Raw genomic sequence first — 7,818 nt, 5'->3', positions numbered from 1 at the left:
GGTCACGCCACAATCCCTTCTCCTCCATTCTCCTCTCGGGATCTTGGGCACGCACACACACGCGCCCAGCGTGAGTTTTAAGCCACCAGGTCTGGGATGTGAACCGCGGTCAACTATGTGGGAGTCCAGCGACATAGCCATTACGCTAACTGCTGGTTCCCAACATTATACACTTTTTAAGAATTATTTTTAAGCATTATTTATTTACTTTTTCTTACTTTTACTTGTTTATCTATTTTTAAAATTACTGTAAGTCACATGAGCTCACCAGAGAGAGACGAAGAGTGAGAGGGAAAGTGAGAAAGCAAGCCACCAGGTCTGGGCCTCGAACTGTGGTTGGCCATTGTAGGAAACCAGCACCTTAGTTGTCATGCCACATGCTAGCCCCACCTTATGTACTTCTTCTTTTTTTATAGAGGAAGATTTTTGCTATAGAGGTGTGTGTGCTAGCTGGAGAGAGAGAGAGAAAGAAAATGAGAAATTATCCCCCCTCAGGGGCGATTGCCCTGTCACAATTCCTTCTCTTCCATTCTCCTCTCAGGATTTTGGGCACACATGCACACATGCCTAGCATGAGTTTTAAGCTGCCGGGTTTGGGATTCACCACAGTCAACTATGTGGGAGTCCAGTGACGTAACCATGATGCCATCTGCTGGTCCCCCTTATGCACTTTTTTAAAGTAAAAAATTATTGTTCAAAATCTGGACTATGGAAAACATACAGAAAAAATAAAACCACACACACAAAAACTCCCTTCTTTAAAAAAATTAATTGTGGGAGACCAGCAGTTGGCGTAATGGCTATGTCGCTGGACTTGCATGTAGTCAACCGTGGTTTGAGTACTGGACTTGGCTTAAACTCACGTTGGGCGTGTGTGCGTGTGTATCCAAGATCCTGAGAGGAGAATGGAGGAGAAGGGATTGTGGCGTGACCATCCCCCTGGGGGGGTGATTTCTCGCTTTCTGTCTCTCTGTCTCTCTCTGTCTTTCTGGCGAGTGCATGCGCCCTATAGCAAAAACCTCTCCAAAGACAAAACAAAACAAAATTAATTGCAAGAAAAAAAGATGTATAGGAAATATAAGTACATTGTATATATAAAATACATAGTATATATATGTAGTATATAATTTATATTATAGACATTTATACGTAGATTTTATGTATAAACACATAGAAAGATGTAGAGGAAATATAAATACAAAAGAGAATTAAGATACATATAAACTAATTGCAATGAATAGATTTGGATTTAAACTTAAGAAATACTTCCGTGAGATTATTGGGGAAATTTGAGTACTGGCTGGATATTTAATGATTTAAAGTCCAAATATGATATTTTGGTTATGTTTTTAAAGAGTCCTCTTACAAAACAAGAAACAAAATCACAGAACTTTAGCATTTGCCCATGGCACCTAGCTATTTCATGACTCACTTTTTTCCCTTAGAAGCTATTTCTCTTTCATTTTACTTCTTCCTGCTCTTTTATTGCCCCTCTGAAACCCTCTGACTAGATGGAATGTCTTTGAGTCCTTTCTGATTGTCACATAGTTCTGTTAGTTTTGCTGCCCTTCACCCCCACCCCCCATAGGCTTCTGAACTAGTCCCATACATTCTATTAACTTAGTTTAACTTTGTAACTCAAGTCAAGTATTTGAACATCTATCTTAGAAACGCATCCTGTGTGCTTTTAGGAAGAATAGGGTTTGGCTGGTCTTTGTAAAATATTTCAATGTAAACTATTTAGAAAGGAATTTATACTGACACTTTGTTACACTGACTTTTTACCATGGTTCTATTTCAACTGTGCCAGTTTCTACAGGCAGCCAGCAGGTAGGAGGCTGGGCTTTAATGACTGCGGCTACCATACCTCTCTTAGCTGCACAGGAAGGGAGCCGTTGGTTGCTCTTGTCAATGGTTTCAGTGTTGCTTCAGGCATACCGAAATGTCTTTATTTCCCCATGAGTAAAAAATCTTCCCATCGCCTTCCTAGTGGAGTCCAGATTTCAGAATAGACCGTCCATTTAAGAAATGCCCAGCTTGCTTGGGTGAATGATGTTGTCATGAGTAATTTAGAAGCCAAGGGATCAAGGTTTTAGGTACTTCCAACTCTCAGTGTAATTATAACTTGGGGCCCAAGAGGTATGTGTCATGTTTAGTTGCTAATGCCCTTTTTCTTAGCAGCCAAGAAGAAATAATCTTTTAAGAAGCTCTTTTTAAATTTTTTTTAATTAATTTTTTTATCAAGCATGATTCCTGAGCACTGTATTATTGTAAATGTAATGTTTTTTTAAAAATTATTTTTTATTAAACTTTATTTATTTATTTTAAATTTGACCAGAGAAGGGCAGAGTGAGAGAGAGAGAAAGTAAGAAAGCAAGCCACAAGGACCGGGACTCGAACCACGGTCAGCCATGTGGGAGTCCAGCACCCTTAACCAATCCACTTGCTGGCCCCTGTAAATGTAATGTTTTAAGGTATTGTGTGGCACCTTACTGAACAATTTCTAAAAAATATCCCATGGGAGGGACCAGCAGTTAGCATAATGGCTATGTCGCTGGACTCCCACATAGTCGACCACGGTTTGAGTCCCGGACCTGGTGGTTTAAACTCACGCCGGGCACGTGTGCATGTGTGCCCAAGATCCCAAAAGGATAATGGAGGAGAAGGGATTGTGGTGTGGCCATCCCCCCTGGGGAGTGATTTCTCGCTTTCTGTCTCTCTGTCTCTCTGGCGAGCGCACGCGCCCTATGGCAAAAACCTCTTCAAATATATATATATATATATCCCGTGGGAGTTGTGTGACTGAGAATGCTGATGCCGATGTGGGAAGAGTTGGGCGAAAGGTGCCGCTATGCTTCTAATTAGCTGCGGCTGTCATCCTGTGACACAACTTTCCTTGAATGTAAAGTGGGTGTGATAACATGGGGAAGTTGTAATGATCAAGAGGGATAAATCTGTACAGAAAATGGCTCTTGGTGGGCACTCAGTAAATAGTCCCTTAATCTTGGGCTGGTTCCTCATTTGTCCAATTAAAAAGACCAGTTTTCTAGGGTCAGTTTTATCTCTATGAGCCTATAATTTTAGTTTTGTGTGTTTGTTTTAAAATGATGTTTGGTCTGGTCTTTCTGCACATTGGTGGAGGCTCGGCTGGGGTGTGCGTGCTGGTACCTGCTGCTATTCGGCAGGCTGAGGTGGCTCATGTGGCCCAAGTGTGATTTCTGGCCCATCCTAAAAGCTAGACAGGGTAGGCTTGGAGTCCCAGCTATCCCAGAGACTGAGGCAGGAGGATTGTGACACAGTGAGGGCCTGTCTCTTCTCTTTTTAAAAATATTGTCTAAGGGCACATGTATACTCTAGACACAAAAAGAGAGACAGAGAGGGAAAATGAGAAAGCACCTCCCAGTCCCATGAGGGATAACCATGCTGCAGTCCCTTCTCTTCCGTTTCTCCTTTTAGAATTTTGGGCATGCTCACACATGCGCCTGGTGTTTTACAAGCTGCGGGGTCTGAGACTTGATCAGCACAGTCTGCCATGCTATTTTACATGTATGTATGTATTTGCAGAGGAGTACCTTTCTGTTTTATTTTTTGTTTGAAATCTCCATACTTGTTTTGAAACATAACGTTTCGATTTCTACAGCTTTAGGAAGTACATTTTTCTTTCATTTTGGCTTTATTAAATCAATTGACTTTAATTCGACTGTGGGAATCTCATGTGTAGGTAGATCTAAGAAAAATAAATTCGTGTTGAAAAGATTCTGAGGACTTTGCAGTCTTTCTTGATTTAAGTTGTCAAAAAGAACTTTGGAAATTACTTATATGAATGCCACTTCCTCTTCACAGAAGTATAAAACTGTCTTTTTGAGGAAGTGTGTAAAAACAAAATAGTTGATAGGGCAATCTTTGTAAAAAACCATCATGGCAGAATATCTGGAAAACATGGGTGTAAACTTTCAAGTCTTGAATGAATAGGTTATAGGGTAGAAAATCATAAACTTCTCTGAAAAAAAAAACATGATTAAATAAGTCAGACGAAGGATAGATTACAAAAAGTCACTACAATTTGGTGTCTTTTGTTTTTTAAGACTCAGAAGCTATTTATAAAAGAGGTAAGTTGGACATTATTGGATACATACCATGTATTTTAATTCTAAAAATGTCTTTTGACTTGATTATACTCATTTAATATGTAGGCCAAAATAAAAAGTGCTGCAGGAAAATGAAGATGAGAATCACTATCAAGAAGAATAGAATAAAGAAAGAAAAATAGGAGAAAAACATTTTTAAAAAAAGAGAGTGAGAGGAAGGGTAGGAATTGGGAAGGGGAAGAAGAGATTGACTATGTTGCGTTCTGAGATGTTAGAAATACTCTTGAACTTGAAGCTAAATTGATCATCTGCTCTTTGAAATAATAAACATCGATCACTGTTCTTTGTCCACCATCATACTTGTTTCTTAGAGTTTTCGGATTGGACTAACCAAAGCAGAGATTGTTACTTAAGCTGAAAAGAAATGACCAGAGAGTTCAACAGGTCAGACTGATGGGTCATCTGGCCCCCAAGAGGGTCCTTGTGGCTGACATCGAACCTTCAGAATGAACATAGTGACTGGTAGATAATAAATCATTTTACATAGTGGGAAAGCAAGTTCCATGAGCTTCTATGACTAGTGAATAGATTTCCATAACATCTCTCTCTCTCTCTCTTTCTTTTTGAGAGAGAGTTTTGCTATAAGGTGTGTGAGTTTTCTGGAAAGACAGAGACAGAGAGACAGAAAACAAGAAATCTCCCTTTCAGTGGGGATGGTCGTGACAAAGTCTCTTCTCCTTCACTCTACTGGGATCTTGGGCATGCATTTGGACATGCATGCAGTTAGTTTCAAGTCACCAGGTCTGGGATTCGAACCATGGTGGGCCACATTGGAGTCCAGTGCTGTAACCACCATGCCACCCACTGGACCCTTAATAGTGTTTTTCTGAACTCCACTGCTGTCGTGATTGGCCATGAGACCCTGACCAGTCATTGCACCTCTCTGGGTCTTGGTTTCCTCGAAGATCTGAGGCTGTTGGTTTAGATGGTCTCTTCTTCTGTAGCTTAACCTGAAAGTTGGCAAACTGATGTCCAGAGCCCAGATCTAGCCTACCGCCTGCATTTGATGGCCTGTGAACCAAGAGGAATCAAAGAATATTGATTAACATGAATAGCTAAATAATGATCAAGTGTCGAAAAGATCAAAATACTATTTTGCTACACTTGAAAATGAAAATGAAATGAAATTCAAACTTTAGTGCCCATGGGACCAGCAGATGGTGTAATGGGTAGGCTACAGGACTCCCATGTAGTTGACCACTGTTTGCGTCCCAGACCCGGCTAAAAACTCACCCCGGTTGCGTGTGTATGTGCCCACGTGCCCAAAATCCCAGGAGGAGAATGGAGGCGAAGGGATTGCGCCGTGGCCATTCCCCCTGTGTGTGTGGGTGTGGGTGGGGTAATTTCTCTCTTTCTGTCTCTCTGTCTTTCTCTCTCTCTCTCTCTGTCTCTGTCTCTCTGACAAGTACATGTGCCCTATAGCAAAAGTCTCCCTTAAAACTAAAACAAAAACAAAAACTTCAGTGCTCATAATAAAGCTGTATTGGAACACAGCCTCCCACATCTGTTTACATATTATCTGTGACAACTTTCATGCGACCACTATATTGTCAAATGTTAGGTTGTCAGAAAAGTCATGACCCATTTTTGCATAGAAAAACCCAGAAATACGTTATGACTTTTCTGACAATCCAGTAGTTGCCACAATGTCTGCAGGGATGGTAAATCTAAAATATTCACTGTCTGGACCATTCCTGAAGATTGCCAACCCCGGCTCTGGCCTGCGGGCAGATTTGGGATCATACTCTTCAGAAACTGGGTGCCCTACTCTTACAGTCTTAGTATTACCTAAGCTGCACTTTGATCTAGATTTAATTAGGTTAAGATGGGAATTCTTGCTTTTATTATTTTCTTTTTTTTCTAGGAGAAAGTAGAAGCTTAGTTAGCTTGCTTGGTATGCTTTTAATTAAAAAAAGAAAAAAAACTCTTTAAAACAATAATTTGTTTGTACTCAGATCTTTTTCCTGCCTCTGGGAATCAGTGCAGAGAAGGAAGCCATATGTTTATATTTTAAATCACTTACCTTCTAAACTGGATTTTAAAACTCCAGATGTGGACTCAGAAATGGTTAATATGTACTTTTGATCCATTCAAAGAGTCAGTGTGGGGGAGGAGTGTTTACCTCTTTTATCGGAGACCAAAACAGAAATCTTAATATTTTCTATTCCCCATTGTATGCTAAAAATACTGTTTCTCTTTCTTTGAGTAGAGACTCTAGGTTAATATACAGATAGGAATGGCTTTAGTTTTGTAGAAAGTAACTTTAAACAAACACATTTTAAAGGTATAATTATTACAAATGGCAATTGTAAAGCTAAAATGTAGATTTTAATATTGTCTACTTACCTAATGTTACTCATTATTCTAAAGGCTTCTCTCTGATTCTCAGTCAGATAATTTGTGTGAACTAAGAGTTTGGGTGAGTGTGTGTGCATGTGTGTGTGTAGTTTATAGTATTTATTTCATGGTAATTATAAAAAGGATCTCCCTTTTGCTCTGGCTTTTCCAGGGTTCTTGGCACTATTATTAAACTTCTAGGCCTGGGGTTCCATTTGATCTTAAAAGATGAACACCTTGAACTGGTTAGTGAGGGGCAGAAGAGAGGTCAGTCAACACATGTCATCTTTCATCTAAAAGTTAACTTGTTTTTCTCTTCAGATCCTTCAGAGAGAAAGAATTAAGGCTGGAGATACTTGCTAATGAAGATTTGTAAAGAAATTAGTATAATGTGTCTAACTTTAGAACATATGAACAGTGAGTACCTAAGTTCTCTGGGGACCTCCAGTATTTTCTGAACAATATCATAAATTATCTGGGGGAGACAGGAAGCAAACATTAGAATTTTCATAGAGAAAAATAGACCAATAGGTATCACTTAGCTAATGCTATCTTTTCTTTCTAAAGAATCATAATTTTATTTTATTTATTATTATTTTTTTCTAATTTGACCAGAGAGAGAAATGGAAAGTGAAAAGGCAAACCACCAGAACCGGGACTCAAACCCCAGTGGGCCATATGGGAGTCCAACACCTTAATCATCACACCATCTGCTGGCCCCTGTGCTATCTTACTGGGGGTAGAGCACTTGTTCCTTTTAGCTTAGTCTGAGGTGCATTTTATTTGTCTGTCCTGTTCTTAAACAGCACTTACAAAATCACAGGTCATTTCTACAGTTATATTTAGGATACAGCTTGAAACATTGTATAAACAGTGTGATGGAATATTGGAGGCCACTGCCTGGGTAATTATTGTGTGTTTCTGGTATCATAGCCTCTGCATTATCCAGATTAGAATGCATCACCCACTTCTAAATTGGTCTAGAAGAGGGAGCCCATTGTGTAGGGCCAAAAGGATATTGCCTCATTGTTCTCCTTCGGTGAAGATGTTGATACACAGAAGACTGGCACTTTACTCCTGTTGGAAAATACTTGTAACTGGTCCTAGTCCTGAAATACTAAGGTTTTCCCACACTCTCACCCTCCACACTTTGGGGACATTTTCCTCATAATGCGCTTTGTTTTCTTTTTCAGAATTTCATGAAAAAGTAACTAGAATCGGCCATCTGAAGGATTTTTTTTCTCTTTCTTTTTCTTTAAAAAAACTCCACAAAACTGCCTAATCTTTAGATGTGCTTAAGGGCAGATGTGTTTAATGAGCACTTTCATTTTCC

Source organism: Tupaia chinensis, unplaced genomic scaffold (genome assembly GCF_000334495.1).
Source record: "Tupaia chinensis unplaced genomic scaffold, TupChi_1.0 Scaffold000661_1, whole genome shotgun sequence".
Classification (NCBI taxonomy): domain Eukaryota; kingdom Metazoa; phylum Chordata; class Mammalia; order Scandentia; family Tupaiidae; genus Tupaia; species Tupaia belangeri.
This window is presented reverse-complemented; position numbering follows the sequence as displayed.